This window comes from Pelobates fuscus, chromosome 4 (genome assembly GCF_036172605.1).
Source record: "Pelobates fuscus isolate aPelFus1 chromosome 4, aPelFus1.pri, whole genome shotgun sequence".
Lineage (NCBI taxonomy): Eukaryota > Metazoa > Chordata > Amphibia > Anura > Pelobatidae > Pelobates > Pelobates fuscus.
Window position 1 is genome coordinate 21644455 of NC_086320.1, and position 19211 is coordinate 21663665.

The window sequence follows — 19211 nt, forward strand, 5'->3', positions numbered from 1 at the left end:
GGTCGCTGGTTCAATTCCGTCTCGAAGGACATTTGTTTTTCTCTCTTGTAGAGCAGAGGACTGTATGTTGCATGTCTGTATTTTATGTAATAAATGTAACCTTGTGTATTTTACTGTCTTTTTACTGCCATGTGCTTAATGGAGTTTTGCATCTGTCCTTGGAGATAATTGGATTACTTCCCAATTATCTCCAGGATAGAAGACTCTGTGGAACTGGTTTTGGGCAGAAAAGCCATGCTTCATTTGGTCACAAAGGACTACGATCTATCTTTTGAACCACTGGACCAATTTGTATGATTTTGACGTATGTTTGTATTTGGAGTATGCTGATTCTGAAAATGTAAGTTTTATGTGAATGTGATGCATACTTTTAAAGTTATGAATAATGTGGAAAAACTGTATTTCTCTGCTTGTGATAATTACATTACCCATTTTGTAATGGCACCCCTTTATGCCCAGGGTGCCATTACAAAAGATGAGAGCGGAATAGTGGGGGATTAGCTCAAATGGTAGAGTGCTCGCTTAGCATGTGAGAGGTAGCGGGATCGATGCTTCTTCTTTTAAATGAAGGGTGCTTAGTTGAACTTTTTGTTTACCTGGATGTCATTGCCACAGCAGCATGTTGCAAAATGTTTAACTGCTTACCCGATTCTTCAAAAATGTCCTACTTTGACATTGAGTGAACTCACAAATTACCTTCGATAGCTCAGCTGGTAGAGCGGAGGACTGTAGTTGGTATATGATAGCAATCCTTAGGTCGCTGGTTCAATTCTGGCTCGAAGGACATTTGCTTTTCTCTCTTGTAGAGCAGAGGACTGTATGTTGCATGTCTGTATTTTATGTAATAAATGTAACCTTGTGTATTTTACTGTCTTTTTACTGCCATGTGCTTAATGGAGTTTTGCATCTGTCCTTGGAGATAATTGGATTACTTCCCAATTATCTCCAGGATAGAAGACTCTGTGGAACTGGTTTTGGGCAGAAAAGCCATGCTTCATTTGGTCACAAAGGACTACGATCTATCCTTTGAACCACTGGACCAATTTGTATGATTTTGACGTATGTTTGTATTTGGAGTATGCTGATTCTGAAAATGTAAGTTTTATGTGAATGTGATGCATACTTTTAAAGTTATGAATAATGTGGAAAAACTGTATTTCTCTGCTTGTGATAATTACATTACCCATTTTGTAATGGCACCCCTTTATGCCCAGGGTGCCATTACAAAAGATGAGAGCGGAATAGTGGGGGATTAGCTCAAATGGTAGAGTGCTCGCTTAGCATGTGAGAGGTAGCGGGATCGATGCTTCTTCTTTTAAATGAAGGGTGCTTAGTTGAACTTTTTGTTTACCTGGATGTCATTGCCACAGCAGCATGTTGCAAAATGTTTAACTGCTTACCCGATTCTTCAAAAATGTCCTACTTTGACATTGAGTGAACTCACAAATTACCTTCGATAGCTCAGCTGGTAGAGCGGAGGACTGTAGTTGGTATATGATAGCAATCCTTAGGTCGCTGGTTCAATTCAGGCTCGAAGGACATTTGCTTTTCTCTCTTGTAGAGCAGAGGACTGTATGTTGCATGTCTGTATTTTATGTAATAAATGTAACCTTGTGTATTTTACTGTCTTTTTACTGCCATGTGCTTAATGGAGTTTTGCATCTGTCCTTGGAGATAATTGGATTACTTCCCAATTATCTCCAGGATAGAAGACTCTGTGGAACTGGTTTTGGGCAGAAAAGCCATGCTTCATTTGGTCACAAAGGACTACGATCTATCTTTTGAACCACTGGACCAATTTGTATGATTTTGACGTATGTTTGTATTTGGAGTATGCTGATTCTGAAAATGTAAGTTTTATGTGAATGTGATGCATACTTTTAAAGTTATGAATAATGTGGAAAAACTGTATTTCTCTGCTTGTGATAATTACATTACCCATTTTGTAATGGCACCCCTTTATGCCCAGGGTGCCATTACAAAAGATGAGAGCGGAATAGTGGGGGATTAGCTCAAATGGTAGAGTGCTCGCTTAGCATGTGAGAGGTAGCGGGATCGATGCTTCTTCTTTTAAATGAAGGGTGCTTAGTTGAACTTTTTGTTTACCTGGATGTCATTGCCACAGCAGCATGTTGCAAAATGTTTAACTGCTTACCTGATTCTTCAAAAATGTCCTACTTTGACATTGAGTGAACTCACAAATTACCTTCGATAGCTCAGCTGGTAGAGCGGAGGACTGTAGTTGGTATATGATAGCAATCCTTAGGTCGCTGGTTAAATTCTGGCTCGAAGGACATGTGTTTTTCTCTATTGTAGAGCAGAGGACTGTATGTTGCATGTCTGTATTTTATGTAATAAATATAACCTTGTGTATTTTACTGTCTTTTTACTGCCATGTGCTTAATGGAGTTTTGCATCTGTCCTTGGAGATAATTGGATTACTTCCCAATTATCTCCAGGATAGAAGACTCTGTGGAACTGGTTTTGGGCAGAAAAGCCATGCTTCATTTGGTCACAAAGGACTATGATCTATCTTTTGAACCACTGGGCCAATTTGTATGATTCTGACCTATGTTTGTATTTGGAGTATGCTGATTCTGAAAATGTAAGTTTTATGTGAATGTGATGCATACTTTTAAAGTTATGAATAATGTGGAAAAACTGTATTTCTCTGCTTGTGATAATTACATTACCCATTTTGTAATGGCACCCCTTTATGCCCAGGGTGCCATTACAAACGATGAGAGTGGAAAAGTGGGGGATTAGCTCAAATGGTAGAGCGCTCGCTTAGCATGTGAGAGGTAGCAGGATCGATGCCCGCATTCTCCAGTGGCTGCTTCTTCTTTTAAATGAAGGGTGCTTAGACTGTATGTTGAATGTCTGTATTTTATGTAATAAATGTAACCTTGTGTATTTTACTGTCTTTTTACTGCCATGTGCTTAATGGAGTTTTGCATCTGTCCTTGGAGATAATTGGATTACTTCCCAATTATCTCCAGGATAGAAGACTCTGTGGAACTGGTTTTGGGCAGAAAAGCCATGCTTCATTTGGTCACAAAGGACTACGATCTATCTTTTGAACCACTGGACCAATTTGTATGATTCTGACCTATGTTTGTATTTGGAGTATGCTGATTCTGAAAATGTAAGTTTTATGTGAATGTGATGCATACTTTTAAAGTTATGAATAATGTGGAAAAACTGTATTTCTCTGCTTGTGATAATTACATTACCCATTTTGTAATGGCACCCCTTTATGCCCAGGGTGCCATTACAAAAGATGAGAGCGGAATAGTGGGGGATTAGCTCAAATGGTAGAGTGCTCGCTTAGCATGTGAGAGGTAGCGGGATCGATGCTTCTTCTTTTAAATGAAGGGTGCTTAGTTGAACTTTTTGTTTACCTGGATGTCATTGCCACAGCAGCATGTTGCAAAATGTTTAACTGCTTACCTGATTCTTCAAAAATGTCCTACTTTGACATTGAGTGAACTCACAAATTACCTTCGATAGCTCAGCTGGTAGAGCGGAGGACTGTAGTTGGTATATGATAGCAATCCTTAGGTCGCTGGTTAAATTCTGGCTCGAAGGACATGTGTTTTTCTCTCTTGTAGAGCAGAGGACTGTATGTTGCATGTCTGTATTTTATGTAATAAATATAACCTTGTGTATTTTACTGTCTTTTTACTGCCATGTGCTTAATGGAGTTTTGCATCTGTCCTTGGAGATAATTGGATTACTTCCCAATTATCTCCAGGATAGAAGACTCTGTGGAACTGGTTTTGGGCAGAAAAGCCATGCTTCATTTGGTCACAAAGGACTATGATCTATCTTTTGAACCACTGGGCCAATTTGTATGATTCTGACCTATGTTTGTATTTGGAGTATGCTGATTCTGAAAATGTAAGTTTTATGTGAATGTGATGCATACTTTTAAAGTTATGAATAATGTGGAAAAACTGTATTTCTCTGCTTGTGATAATTACATTACCCATTTTGTAATGGCACCCCTTTATGCCCAGGGTGCCATTACAAACGATGAGAGTGGAAAAGTGGGGGATTAGCTCAAATGGTAGAGCGCTCGCTTAGCATGTGAGAGGTAGCATGATCGATGCCCGCATTCTCCAGTGGCTGCTTCTTCTTTTAAATGAAGGGTGCTTAGACTGTATGTTGAATGTCTGTATTTTATGTAATAAATGTAACCTTGTGTATTTTACTGTCTTTTTACTGCCATGTGCTTAATGGAGTTTTGCATCTGTCCTTGGAGATAATTGGATTACTTCCCAATTATCTCCAGGATAGAAGACTCTGTGGAACTGGTTTTGGGCAGAAAAGCCATGCTTCATTTGGTCACAAAGGACTACGATCTATCTTTTGAACCACTGGACCAATTTGTATGATTCTGACCTATGTTTGTATTTGGAGTATGCTGATTCTGAAAATGTAAGTTTTATGTGAATGTGATGCATACTTTTAAAGTTATGAATAATGTGGAAAAACTGTATTTCTCTGCTTGTGATAATTACATTACCCATTTTGAAATGGCACCCCTTTATGCCCAGGGTGCCATTACAAAAGATGAGAGCGGAAAAGTGGGGGATTAGCTCAAATGGTAGAGTGCTCGCTTAGCATGTGAGAGGTAGCGGGATCGATGCTTCTTGTTTTAAATGAAGGGTGCTTAGTTGAACTTTTTGTTTACCTGGATGTCATTGCCACAGCAGCATGTTGCAAAATGTTTAACTGCTTACCTGATTCTTCAAAAATGTCCTACTTTGACATTGAGTGAACTCACAAATTACCTTCGATAGCTCAGCTGGTAGAGCGGAGGACTGTAGTTGGTATATGATAGCAATCCTTAGGTCGCTGGTTCAATTCCGGCTCGAAGGACATTTGTTTTTCTCTCTTGTAGAGCAGAGGACTGTATGTTGCATGTCTGTATTTTATGTAATAAATGTAACCTTGTGTATTTTACTGTCTTTTTACTGCCATGTGCTTAATGGAGTTTTGCATCTGTCCTTGGAGATAATTGGATTACTTCCCAATTATCTCCAGGATAGAAGACTCTGTGGAACTGGTTTTGGGCAGAAAAGCCATGCTTCATTTGGTCACAAAGGACTACGATCTATCTTTTGAACCACTGGACCAATTTGTATGATTTTGACGTATGTTTGTATTTGGAGTATGCTGATTCTGAAAATTTAAGTTTTATGTGAATGTGATGCATACTTTTAAAGTTATGAATAATGTGGAAAAACTGTATTTCTCTGCTTGTGATAATTACATTACCCATTTTGTAATGGCACCCCTTTATGCCCAGGGTGCCATTACAAAAAATGAGAGCGGAAAAGTGGGGGATTAGCTCAAATGGTAGAGTGCTCGCTTAGCATGTGAGAGGTAGCGGGATCGATGCTTCTTCTTTTAAATGAAGGGTGCTTAGTTTAACTTTTTGTTTACCTGGATGTCATTGCCACAGCAGCATGTTGCAAAATGTTTAACTGCTTACCTGATTCTTCAAAAATGTCCTACTTTGACATTGAGTGAACTCACGAATTACCTTCGATAGCTCAGCTGGTAGAGCGGAGGACTGTAGTTGGTATATGATAGCAATCCTTAGGTCGCTGGTTCAATTCCGGCTCGAAGGACATTTGTTTTTCTCTCTTGTAGAGCAGAGGACTGTATGTTGCATGTCTGTATTTTATGTAATAAATGTAACCTTGTGTATTTTACTGTCTTTTTACTGCCATGTGCTTAATGGAGTTTTGCATCTGTCCTTGGAGATAATTGGATTACTTCCCAATTATCTCCAGGATAGAAGACTCTGTGGAACTGGTTTTGGGCAGAAAAGCCATGCTTCATTTGGTCACAAAGGACTACGATCTATCTTTTGAACCACTGGACCAATTTGTATGATTTTGACGTATGTTTGTATTTGGAGTATGCTGATTCTGAAAATGTAAGTTTTATGTGAATGTGATGCATACTTTTAAAGTTATGAATAATGTGGAAAAACTGTATTTCTCTGCTTGTGATAATTACATTACCCATTTTGTAATGGCACCCCTTTATGCCCAGGGTGCCATTACAAAAGATGAGAGCGGAATAGTGGGGGATTAGCTCAAATGGTAGAGTGCTCGCTTAGCATGTGAGAGGTAGCGGGATCGATGCTTCTTCTTTTAAATGAAGGGTGCTTAGTTGAACTTTTTGTTTACCTGGATGTCATTGCCACAGCAGCATGTTGCAAAATGTTTAACTGCTTACCTGATTCTTCAAAAATGTCCTACTTTGACATTGAGTGAACTCACAAATTACCTTCGATAGCTCAGCTGGTAGAGCGGAGGACTGTAGTTGGTATATGATAGCAATCCTTAGGTCGCTGGTTAAATTCTGGCTCGAAGGACATGTGTTTTTCTCTCTTGTAGAGCAGAGGACTGTATGTTGCATGTCTGTATTTTATGTAATAAATATAACCTTGTGTATTTTACTGTCTTTTTACTGCCATGTGCTTAATGGAGTTTTGCATCTGTCCTTGGAGATAATTGGATTACTTCCCAATTATCTCCAGGATAGAAGACTCTGTGGAACTGGTTTTGGGCAGAAAAGCCATGCTTCATTTGGTCACAAAGGACTATGATCTATCTTTTGAACCACTGGACCAATTTGTATGATTCTGACCTATGTTTGTATTTGGAGTATGCTGATTCTGGAAATGTAAGTTTTATGTGAATGTGATGCATACTTTTAAAGTTATGAATAATGTGGAAAAACTGTATTTCTCTGCTTGTGATAATTACATTACCCATTTTGTAATGGCACCCCTTTATGCCCAGGGTGCCATTACAAAAGATGAGAGCGGAAAAGTGGGGGATTAGCTCAAATGGTAGAGCGCTCGCTTAGCATGTGAAAGGTAGCAGGATCGATGCCCGCATTCTCCAGTGGCTGCTTCTTCTTTTAAATGAAGGGTGCTTAGACTGTATGTTGAATGTCTGTATTTTATGTAATAAATGTAACCTTGTGTATTTTACTGTCTTTTTACTGCCATGTGCTTAATGGAGTTTTGCATCTGTCCTTGGAGATAATTGGATTACTTCCCAATTATCTCCAGGATAGAAGACTCTGTGGAACTGGTTTTGGGCAGAAAAGCCATGCTTCATTTGGTCACAAAGGACTACGATCTATCTTTTGAACCACTGGACCAATTTGTATGATTTTGACGTATGTTTGTATTTGGAGTATGCTGATTCTGAAAATGTAAGTTTTATGTGAATGTGATGCATACTTTTAAAGTTATGAATAATGTGGAAAAACTGTATTTCTCTGCTTGTGATAATTACATTACCCATTTTGTAATGGCACCCCTTTATGCCCAGTGTGCCATTACAAAAGATGAGAGCGGAATAGTGGGGGATTAGCTCAAATGGTAGAGTGCTCGCTTAGCATGTGAGAGGTAGCGGGATCGATGCTTCTTCTTTTAAATGAAGGGTGCTTAGTTGAACTTTTTGTTTACCTGGATGTCATTGCCACAGCAGCATGTTGCAAAATGTTTAACTGCTTACCTGATTCTTCAAAAATGTCCTACTTTGACATTGAGTGAACTCACAAATTACCTTCGATAGCTCAGCTGGTAGAGCGGAGGACTGTAGTTGGTATATGATAGCAATCCTTAGGTCGCTGGTTCAATTTCGGCTCGAAGGACATTTGTTTTTCTCTCTTGTAGAGCAGAGGACTGTATGTTGCATGTCTGTATTTTATGTAATAAATGTAACCTTGTGTATTTTACTGTCTTTTTACTGCCATGTGCTTAATGGAGTTTTGCATCTGTCCTTGGAGATAATTGGATTACTTCCCAATTATCTCCAGGATAGAAGACTCTGTGGAACTGGTTTGGGGCAGAAAAGCCATGCTTCATTTGGTCACAAAGGACTACGATCTATCTTTTGAACCACTGGACCAATTTGTATGATTTTGACGTATGTTTGTATTTGGAGTATGCTGATTCTGAAAATGTAAGTTTTATGTGAATGTGATGCATACTTTTAAAGTTATGAATAATGTGGAAAAACTGTATTTCTCTGCTTGTGATAATTACATTACCCATTTTGTAATGGCACCCCTTTATGCCCAGGGTGCCATTACAAAAGATGAGAGCGGAATAGTGGGGGATTAGCTCAAATGGTAGAGTGCTCGCTTAGCATGTGAGAGGTAGCGGGATCGATGCTTCTTCTTTTAAATGAAGGGTGCTTAGTTGAACTTTTTGTTTACCTGGATGTCATTGCCACAGCAGCATGTTGCAAAATGTTTAACTGCTTACCTGATTCTTCAAAAATGTCCTACTTTGACATTGAGTGAACTCACAAATTACCTTCGATAGCTCAGCTGGTAGAGCGGAGGACTGTAGTTGGTATATGATAGCAATCCTTAGGTCGCTGGTTAAATTCTGGCTCGAAGGACATGTGTTTTTCTCTCTTGTAGAGCAGAGGACTGTATGTTGCATGTCTGTATTTTATGTAATAAATATAACCTTGTGTATTTTACTGTCTTTTTACTGCCATGTGCTTAATGGAGTTTTGCATCTGTCCTTGGAGATAATTGGATTACTTCCCAATTATCTCCAGGATAGAAGACTCTGTGGAACTGGTTTTGGGCAGAAAAGCCATGCTTCATTTGGTCACAAAGGACTATGATCTATCTTTTGAACCACTGGACCAATTTGTATGATTTTGACGTATGTTTGTATTTGGAGTATGCTGATTCTGGAAATGTAAGTTTTATGTGAATGTGATGCATACTTTTAAAGTTATGAATAATGTGGAAAAACTGTATTTCTCTGCTTGTGATAATTACATTACCCATTTTGTAATGGCACCCCTTTATGCCCAGGGTGCCATTACAAAAGATGAGAGCGGAATAGTGGGGGATTAGCTCAAATGGTAGAGTGCTCGCTTAGCATGTGAGAGGTAGCGGGATCGATGCTTCTTCTTTTAAATGAAGGGTGCTTAGTTGAACTTTTTGTTTACCTGGATGTCATTGCCACAGCAGCATGTTGCAAAATGTTTAACTGCTTACCTGATTCTTCAAAAATGTCCTACTTTGACATTGAGTGAACTCACAAATTACCTTCGATAGCTCAGCTGGTAGAGCGGAGGACTGTAGTTGGTATATGATAGCAATCCTTAGGTCGCTGGTTCAATTCCGGCTCGAAGGACATTTGTTTTTCTCTCTTGTAGAGCAGAGGACTGTATGTTGCATGTCTGTATTTTATGTAATAAATGTAACCTTGTGTATTTTACTGTCTTTTTACTGCCATGTGCTTAATGGAGTTTTGCATCTGTCCTTGGAGATAATTGGATTACTTCCCAATTATCTCCAGGATAGAAGACTCTGTGGAACTGGTTTGGGGCAGAAAAGCCATGCTTCATTTGGTCACAAAGGACTACGATCTATCTTTTGAACCACTGGACCAATTTGTATGATTTTGACGTATGTTTGTATTTGGAGTATGCTGATTCTGAAAATGTAAGTTTTATGTGAATGTGATGCATACTTTTAAAGTTATGAATAATGTGGAAAAACTGTATTTCTCTGCTTGTGATAATTACATTACCCATTTTGTAATGGCACCCCTTTATGCCCAGGGTGCCATTACAAAAGATGAGAGCGGAATAGTGGGGGATTAGCTCAAATGGTAGAGTGCTCGCTTAGCATGTGAGAGGTAGCGGGATCGATGCTTCTTCTTTTAAATGAAGGGTGCTTAGTTGAACTTTTTGTTTACCTGGATGTCATTGCCACAGCAGCATGTTGCAAAATGTTTAACTGCTTACCTGATTCTTCAAAAATGTCCTACTTTGACATTGAGTGAACTCACAAATTACCTTCGATAGCTCAGCTGGTAGAGCGGAGGACTGTAGTTGGTATATGATAGCAATCCTTAGGTCGCTGGTTAAATTCTGGCTCGAAGGACATGTGTTTTTCTCTCTTGTAGAGCAGAGGACTGTATGTTGCATGTCTGTATTTTATGTAATAAATATAACCTTGTGTATTTTACTGTCTTTTTACTGCCATGTGCTTAATGGAGTTTTGCATCTGTCCTTGGAGATAATTGGATTACTTCCCAATTATCTCCAGGATAGAAGACTCTGTGGAACTGGTTTTGGGCAGAAAAGCCATGCTTCATTTGGTCACAAAGGACTATGATCTATCTTTTGAACCACTGGACCAATTTGTATGATTCTGACCTATGTTTGTATTTGGAGTATGCTGATTCTGGAAATAAAAGTTTTATGTGAATGTGATGCATACTTTTAAAGTTATGAATAATGTGGAAAAACTGTATTTCTCTGCTTGTGATAATTACATTACCCATTTTGTAATGGCACCCCTTTATGCCCAGGGTGCCATTACAAAAGATGAGAGCGGAAAAGTGGGGGATTAGCTCAAATGGTAGAGCGCTCGCTTAGCATGTGAGAGGTAGCAGGATCGATGCCCGCATTCTCCAGTGGCTGCTTCTTCTTTTAAATGAAGGGTGCTTAGACTGTATGTTGAATGTCTGTATTTTATGTAATAAATGTAACCTTGTGTATTTTACTGTCTTTTTACTGCCATGTGCTTAATGGAGTTTTGCATCTGTCCTTGGAGATAATTGGATTACTTCCCAATTATCTCCAGGATAGAAGACTCTGTGGAACTGGTTTTGGGCAGAAAAGCCATGCTTCATTTGGTCACAAAGGACTACGATCTATCTTTTGAACCACTGGACCAATTTGTATGATTTTGACGTATGTTTGTATTTGGAGTATGCTGATTCTGAAAATGTAAGTTTTATGTGAATGTGATGCATACTTTTAAAGTTATGAATAATGTGGAAAAACTGTATTTCTCTGCTTGTGATAATTACATTACCCATTTTGTAATGGCACCCCTTTATGCCCAGGGTGCCATTACAAAAGATGAGAGCGGAATAGTGGGGGATTAGCTCAAATGGTAGAGTGCTCGCTTAGCATGTGAGAGGTAGCGGGATCGATGCTTCTTCTTTTAAATGAAGGGTGCTTAGTTGAACTTTTTGTTTACCTGGATGTCATTGCCACAGCAGCATGTTGCAAAATGTTTAACTGCTTACCTGATTCTTCAAAAATGTCCTACTTTGACATTGAGTGAACTCACAAATTACCTTCGATAGCTCAGCTGGTAGAGCGGAGGACTGTAGTTGGTATATGATAGCAATCCTTAGGTCGCTGGTTAAATTCTGGCTCGAAGGACATGTGTTTTTCTCTCTTGTAGAGCAGAGGACTGTATGTTGCATGTCTGTATTTTATGTAATAAATATAACCTTGTGTATTTTACTGTCTTTTTACTGCCATGTGCTTAATGGAGTTTTGCATCTGTCCTTGGAGATAATTGGATTACTTCCCAATTATCTCCAGGATAGAAGACTCTGTGGAACTGGTTTTGGGCAGAAAAGCCATGCTTCATTTGGTCACAAAGGACTATGATCTATCTTTTGAACCACTGGACCAATTTGTATGATTCTGACCTATGTTTGTATTTGGAGTATGCTGATTCTGGAAATGTAAGTTTTATGTGAATGTGATGCATACTTTTAAAGTTATGAATAATGTGGAAAAACTGTATTTCTCTGCTTGTGATAATTACATTACCCATTTTGTAATGGCACCCCTTTATGCCCAGGGTGCCATTACAAAAGATGAGAGCGGAAAAGTGGGGGATTAGCTCAAATGGTAGAGCGCTCGTTTAGCATGTGAGAGGTAGCAGGATCGATGCCCGCATTCTCCAGTGGCTGCTTCTTCTTTTAAATGAAGGGTGCTTAGACTGTATGTTGAATGTCTGTATTTTATGTAATAAATGTAACCTTGTGTATTTTACTGTCTTTTTACTGCCATGTGCTTAATGGAGTTTTGCATCTGTCCTTGGAGATAATTGGATTACTTCCCAATTATCTCCAGGATAGAAGACTCTGTGGAACTGGTTTTGGGCAGAAAAGCCATGCTTCATTTGGTCACAAAGGACTACGATCTATCTTTTGAACCACTGGACCAATTTGTATGATTTTGACGTATGTTTGTATTTGGAGTATGCTGATTCTGAAAATGTAAGTTTTATGTGAATGTGATGCATACTTTTAAAGTTATGAATAATGTGGAAAAACTGTATTTCTCTGCTTGTGATAATTACATTACCCATTTTGTAATGGCACCCCTTTATGCCCAGTGTGCCATTACAAAAGATGAGAGCGGAATAGTGGGGGATTAGCTCAAATGGTAGAGTGCTCGCTTAGCATGTGAGAGGTAGCGGGATCGATGCTTCTTCTTTTAAATGAAGGGTGCTTAGTTGAACTTTTTGTTTACCTGGATGTCATTGCCACAGCAGCATGTTGCAAAATGTTTAACTGCTTACCTGATTCTTCAAAAATGTCCTACTTTGACATTGAGTGAACTCACAAATTACCTTCGATAGCTCAGCTGGTAGAGCGGAGGACTGTAGTTGGTATATGATAGCAATCCTTAGGTCGCTGGTTAAATTCTGGCTCGAAGGACATGTGTTTTTCTCTCTTGTAGAGCAGAGGACTGTATGTTGCATGTCTGTATTTTATGTAATAAATATAACCTTGTGTATTTTACTGTCTTTTTACTGCCATGTGCTTAATGGAGTTTTGCATCTGTCCTTGGAGATAATTGGATTACTTCCCAATTATCTCCAGGATAGAAGACTCTGTGGAACTGGTTTTGGGCAGAAAAGCCATGCTTCATTTGGTCACAAAGGACTATGATCTATCTTTTGAACCACTGGACCAATTTGTATGATTCTGACCTATGTTTGTATTTGGAGTATGCTGATTCTGGAAATGTAAGTTTTATGTGAATGTGATGCATACTTTTAAAGTTATGAATAATGTGGAAAAACTGTATTTCTCTGCTTGTGATAATTACATTACCCATTTTGTAATGGCACCCCTTTATGCCCAGGGTGCCATTACAAAAGATGAGAGCGGAAAAGTGGGGGATTAGCTCAAATGGTAGAGCGCTCGCTTAGCATGTGAGAGGTAGCAGGATCGATGCCCGCATTCTCCAGTGGCTGCTTCTTCTTTTAAATGAAGGGTGCTTAGACTGTATGTTGAATGTCTGTATTTTATGTAATAAATGTAACCTTGTGTATTTTACTGTCTTTTTACTGCCATGTGCTTAATGGAGTTTTGCATCTGTCCTTGGAGATAATTGGATTACTTCCCAATTATCTCCAGGATAGAAGACTCTGTGGAACTGGTTTTGGGCAGAAAAGCCATGCTTCATTTGGTCACAAAGGACTACGATCTATCTTTTGAACCACTGGACCAATTTGTATGATTCTGACCTATGTTTGTATTTGGAGTATGCTGATTCTGAAAATGTAAGTTTTATGTGAATGTGATGCATACTTTTAAAGTTATGAATAATGTGGAAAAACTGTATTTCTCTGCTTGTGATAATTACATTACCCATTTTGTAATGGCACCCCTTTATTCCCAGGGTGCCATTACAAAAGATGAGAGCGGAAAAGTGGGGGATTAGCTCAAATGGTAGAGTGCTCGCTTAGCATGTGAGAGGTAGCGGGATCGATGCTTCTTCTTTTAAATGAAGGGTGCTTAGTTGAACTTTTTGTTTACCTGGATGTCATTGCCACAGCAGCATGTTGCAAAATGTTTAACTGCTTACCTAATTCTTCAAAAATGTCCTACTTTGACATTGAGTGAACTCACGAATTACCTTCGATAGCTCAGCTGGTAGAGCGGAGGACTGTAGTTGGTATATGATAGCAATCCTTAGGTCGCTGGTTCAATTCCGGCTCGAAGGACATTTGTTTTTCTCTCTTGTAGAGCAGAGGACTGTATGTTGCATGTCTGTATTTTATGTAATAAATGTAACCTTGTGTATTTTACTGTCTTTTTACTGCCATGTGCTTAATGGAGTTTTGCATCTGTCCTTGGAGATAATTGGATTACTTCCCAATTATCTCCAGGATAGAAGACTCTGTGGAACTGGTTTTGGGCAGAAAAGCCATGCTTCATTTGGTCACAAAGGACTACGATCTATCTTTTGAACCACTGGACCAATTTGTATGATTTTGACGTATGTTTGTATTTGGAGTATGCTGATTCTGAAAATGTAAGTTTTATGTGAATGTGATGCATACTTTTAAAGTTATGAATAATGTGGAAAAACTGTATTTCTCTGCTTGTGATAATTACATTACCCATTTTGTAATGGCACCCCTTTATGCCCAGTGTGCCATTACAAAAGATGAGAGCGGAATAGTGGGGGATTAGCTCAAATGGTAGAGTGCTCGCTTAGCATGTGAGAGGTAGCGGGATCGATGCTTCTTCTTTTAAATGAAGGGTGCTTAGTTGAACTTTTTGTTTACCTGGATGTCATTGCCACAGCAGCATGTTGCAAAATGTTTAACTGCTTACCTGATTCTTCAAAAATGTCCTACTTTGACATTGAGTGAACTCACAAATTACCTTCGATAGCTCAGCTGGTAGAGCGGAGGACTGTAGTTGGTATATGATAGCAATCCTTAGGTCGCTGGTTAAATTCTGGCTCGAAGGACATGTGTTTTTCTCTCTTGTAGAGCAGAGGACTGTATGTTGCATGTCTGTATTTTATGTAATAAATATAACCTTGTGTATTTTACTGTCTTTTTACTGCCATGTGCTTAATGGAGTTTTGCATCTGTCCTTGGAGATAATTGGATTACTTCCCAATTATCTCCAGGATAGAAGACTCTGTGGAACTGGTTTTGGGCAGAAAAGCCATGCTTCATTTGGTCACAAAGGACTATGATCTATCTTTTGAACCACTGGACCAATTTGTATGATTCTGACCTATGTTTGTATTTGGAGTATGCTGATTCTGGAAATGTAAGTTTTATGTGAATGTGATGCATACTTTTAAAGTTATGAATAATGTGGAAAAACTGTATTTCTCTGCTTGTGATAATTACATTACCCATTTTGTAATGGCACCCCTTTATGCCCAGGGTGCCATTACAAAAGATGAGAGCGGAAAAGTGGGGGATTAGCTCAAATGGTAGAGCGCTCGCTTAGCATGTGAGAGGTAGCAGGATCGATGCCCGCATTCTCCAGTGGCTGCTTCTTCTTTTAAATGAAGGGTGCTTAGACTGTATGTTGAATGTCTGTATTTTATGTAATAAATGTAACCTTGTGTATTTTACTGTCTTTTTACTGCCATGTGCTTAATGGAGTTTTGCATCTGTCCTTGGAGATAATTGGATTACTTCCCAATTATCTCCAGGATAGAAGACTCTGTGGAACTGGTTTTGGGCAGAAAAGCCATGCTTCATTTGGTCACAAAGGACTACGATCTATCTTTTGAACCACTGGACCAATTTGTATGATTCTGACCTATGTTTGTATTTGGAGTATGCTGATTCTGAAAATGTAAGTTTTATGTGAATGTGATGCATACTTTTAAAGTTATGAATAATGTGGAAAAACTGTATTTCTCTGCTTGTGATAATTACATTACCCATTTTGTAATGGCACCCCTTTATTCCCAGGGTGCCATTACAAAAGATGAGAGCGGAAAAGTGGGGGATTAGCTCAAATGGTAGAGTGCTCGCTTAGCATGTGAGAGGTAGCGGGATCGATGCTTCTTCTTTTAAATGAAGGGTGCTTAGTTGAACTTTTTGTTTACCTGGATGTCATTGCCACAGCAGCATGTTGCAAAATGTTTAACTGCTTACCTAATTCTTCAAAAATGTCCTACTTTGACATTGAGTGAACTCACGAATTACCTTCGATAGCTCAGCTGGTAGAGCGGAGGACTGTAGTTGGTATATGATAGCAATCCTTAGGTCGCTGGTTCAATTCCGGCTCGAAGGACATTTGTTTTTCTCTCTTGTAGAGCAGAGGACTGTATGTTGCATGTCTGTATTTTATGTAATAAATGTAACCTTGTGTATTTTACTGTCTTTTTACTGCCATGTGCTTAATGGAGTTTTGCATCTGTCCTTGGAGATAATTGGATTACTTCCCAATTATCTCCAGGATAGAAGACTCTGTGGAACTGGTTTTGGGCAGAAAAGCCATGCTTCATTTGGTCACAAAGGACTACGATCTATCTTTTGAACCACTGGACCAATTTGTATGATTTTGACGTATGTTTGTATTTGGAGTATGCTGATTCTGAAAATGTAAGTTTTATGTGAATGTGATGCATACTTTTAAAGTTATGAATAATGTGGAAAAACTGTATTTCTCTGCTTGTGATAATTACATTACCCATTTTGTAATGGCACCCCTTTATGCCCAGGGTGCCATTACAAAAGATTAGAGCGGAATAGTGGGGGATTAGCTCAAATGGTAGAGTGCTCGCTTAGCATGTGAGAGGTAGCGGGATCGATGCTTCTTCTTTTAAATGAAGGGTGCTTAGTTGAACTTTTTGTTTACCTGGATGTCATTGCCACAGCAGCATGTTGCAAAATGTTTAACTGCTTACCTGATTCTTCAAAAATGTCCTATTTTGACATTGAGTGAACTCACAAATTACCTTCGATAGCTCAGCTGGTAGAGCGGAGGACTGTAGTTGGTATATGATAGCAATCCTTAGGTCGCTGGTTAAATTCTGGCTCGAAGGACATGTGTTTTTCTCTCTTGTAGAGCAGAGGACTGTATGTTGCATGTCTGTATTTTATGTAATAAATATAACCTTGTGTATTTTACTGTCTTTTTACTGCCATGTGCTTAATGGAGTTTTGCATCTGTCCTTGGAGATAATTGGATTACTTCCCAATTATCTCCAGGATAGAAGACTCTGTGGAACTGGTTTTGGGCAGAAAAGCCATGCTTCATTTGGTCACAAAGGACTATGATCTATCTTTTGAACCACTGGACCAATTTGTATGATTCTGACCTATGTTTGTATTTGGAGTATGCTGATTCTGGAAATGTAAGTTTTATGTGAATGTGATGCATACTTTTAAAGTTATGAATAATGTGGAAAAACTGTATTTCTCTGCTTGTGATAATTACATTACCCATTTTGTAATGGCACCCCTTTATGCCCAGGGTGCCATTACAAAAGATGAGAGCGGAAAAGTGGGGGATTAGCTCAAATGGTAGAGCGCTCGCTTAGCATGTGAGAGGTAGCAGGATCGATGCCCGCATTCTCCAGTGGCTGCTTCTTCTTTTAAATGAAGGGTGCTTAGACTGTATGTTGAATGTCTGTATTTTATGTAATAAATGTAACCTTGTGTATTTTACTGTCTTTTTACTGCCATGTGCTTAATGGAGTTTTGCATCTGTCCTTGGAGATAATTGGATTACTTCCCAATTATCTCCAGGATAGAAGACTCTGTGGAACTGGTTTTGGGCAGAAAAGCCATGCTTCATTTGGTCACAAAGGACTACGATCTATCTTTTGAACCACTGGACCAATTTGTATGATTCTGACCTATGTTTGTATTTGGAGTATGCTGATTCTGAAAATGTAAGTTTTATGTGAATGTGATGCATACTTTTAAAGTTATGAATAATGTGGAAAAACTGTATTTCTCTGCTTGTGATAATTACATTACCCATTTTGTAATGGCACCCCTTTATTCCCAGGGTGCCATTACAAAAGATGAGAGCGGAAAAGTGGGGGATTAGCTCAAATGGTAGAGTGCTCGCTTAGCATGTGAGAGGTAGCGGGATCGATGCTTCTTCTTTTAAATGAAGGGTGCTTAGTTGAACTTTTTGTTTACCTGGATGTCATTGCCACAGCAGCATGTTGCAAAATGTTTAACTGCTTACCTAATTCTTCAAAAATGTCCTACTTTGACATTGAGTGAACTCACGAATTACCTTCGATAGCTCAGCTGGTAGAGCGGAGGACTGTAGTTGGTATATGATAGCAATCCTTAGGTCGCTGGTTCAATTCCGGCTCGAAGGACATTTGTTTTTCTCTCTTGTAGAGCAGAGGACTGTATGTTGCATGTCTGTATTTTATGTAATAAATGTAACCTTGTGTATTTTACTGTCTTTTTACTGCCATGTGCTTAATGGAGTTTTGCATCTGTCCTTGGAGATAATTGGATTACTTCCCAATTATCTCCAGGATAGAAGACTCTGTGGAACTGGTTTTGGGCAGAAAAGCCATGCTTCATTTGGTCACAAAGGACTACGATCTATCTTTTGAACCACTGGACCAATTTGTATGATTTTGACGTATGTTTGTATTTGGAGTATGCTGATTCTGAAAATGTAAGTTTTATGTGAATGTGATGCATACTTTTAAAGTTATGAATAATGTGGAAAAACTGTATTTCTCTGCTTGTGATAATTACATTACCCATTTTGTAATGGCACCCCTTTATGCCCAGGGTGCCATTACAAAAGATTAGAGCGGAATAGTGGGGGATTAGCTCAAATGGTAGAGTGCTCGCTTAGCATGTGAGAGGTAGCGGGATCGATGCTTCTTCTTTTAAATGAAGGGTGCTTAGTTGAACTTTTTGTTTACCTGGATGTCATTGCCACAGCAGCATGTTGCAAAATGTTTAACTGCTTACCTGATTCTTCAAAAATGTCCTATTTTGACATTGAGTGAACTCACAAATTACCTTCGATAGCTCAGCTGGTAGAGCGGAGGACTGTAGTTGGTATATGATAGCAATCCTTAGGTCGCTGGTTAAATTCTGGCTCGAAGGACATGTGTTTTTCTCTCTTGTAGAGCAGAGGACTGTATGTTGCATGTCTGTATTTTATGTAATAAATATAACCTTGTGTATTTTACTGTCTTTTTACTGCCATGTGCTTAATGGAGTTTTGCATCTGTCCTTGGAGATAATTGGATTACTTCCCAATTATCTCCAGGATAGAAGACTCTGTGGAACTGGTTTTGGGCAGAAAAGCCATGCTTCATTTGGTCACAAAGGACTATGATCTATCTTTTGAACCACTGGACCAATTTGTATGATTCTGACCTATGTTTGTATTTGGAGTATGCTGATTCTGGAAATGTAAGTTTTATGTGAATGTGATGCATACTTTTAAAGTTATGAATAATGTGGAAAAACTGTATTTCTCTGCTTGTGATAATTACATTACCCATTTTGTAATGGCACCCCTTTATGCCCAGGGTGCCATTACAAAAGATGAGAGCGGAAAAGTGGGGGATTAGCTCAAATGGTAGAGCGCTCGCTTAGCATGTGAGAGGTAGCAGGAT

The 19211-nt window shown here is 38.9% G+C and overlaps 6 non-coding genes across 6 annotated transcripts; all 6 read left to right on the plus strand.

The window, feature by feature from the left end:
• Positions 1 to 4795: 4795 nt before the first annotated feature.
• On the plus strand, positions 4796 to 4884 carry TRNAY-GUA (transfer RNA tyrosine (anticodon GUA)). The gene is given in 2 exon segments: positions 4796 to 4832; positions 4849 to 4884. It is a non-coding gene; the product is annotated as a tRNA-Tyr (tRNA).
• A 666-nt stretch (positions 4885 to 5550) lies between these two features.
• TRNAY-GUA (transfer RNA tyrosine (anticodon GUA)) lies at positions 5551 to 5639 on the plus strand. Its single transcript is given in 2 exon segments — positions 5551 to 5587; positions 5604 to 5639. It is a non-coding gene; the product is annotated as a tRNA-Tyr (tRNA).
• A 3471-nt stretch (positions 5640 to 9110) lies between these two features.
• Positions 9111 to 9199, plus strand: TRNAY-GUA (transfer RNA tyrosine (anticodon GUA)). Its single transcript is given in 2 exon segments — positions 9111 to 9147; positions 9164 to 9199. It is a non-coding gene; the product is annotated as a tRNA-Tyr (tRNA).
• Positions 9200 to 13750: 4551 nt separating this feature from the next.
• On the plus strand, positions 13751 to 13839 carry TRNAY-GUA (transfer RNA tyrosine (anticodon GUA)). The gene is given in 2 exon segments: positions 13751 to 13787; positions 13804 to 13839. It is a non-coding gene; the product is annotated as a tRNA-Tyr (tRNA).
• Positions 13840 to 15800: 1961 nt separating this feature from the next.
• Positions 15801 to 15889, plus strand: TRNAY-GUA (transfer RNA tyrosine (anticodon GUA)). Its single transcript is given in 2 exon segments — positions 15801 to 15837; positions 15854 to 15889. It is a non-coding gene; the product is annotated as a tRNA-Tyr (tRNA).
• Positions 15890 to 17850: 1961 nt separating this feature from the next.
• Positions 17851 to 17939, plus strand: TRNAY-GUA (transfer RNA tyrosine (anticodon GUA)). The gene is given in 2 exon segments: positions 17851 to 17887; positions 17904 to 17939. It is a non-coding gene; the product is annotated as a tRNA-Tyr (tRNA).
• The last annotated feature ends 1272 nt before the right edge of the window (positions 17940 to 19211 follow it).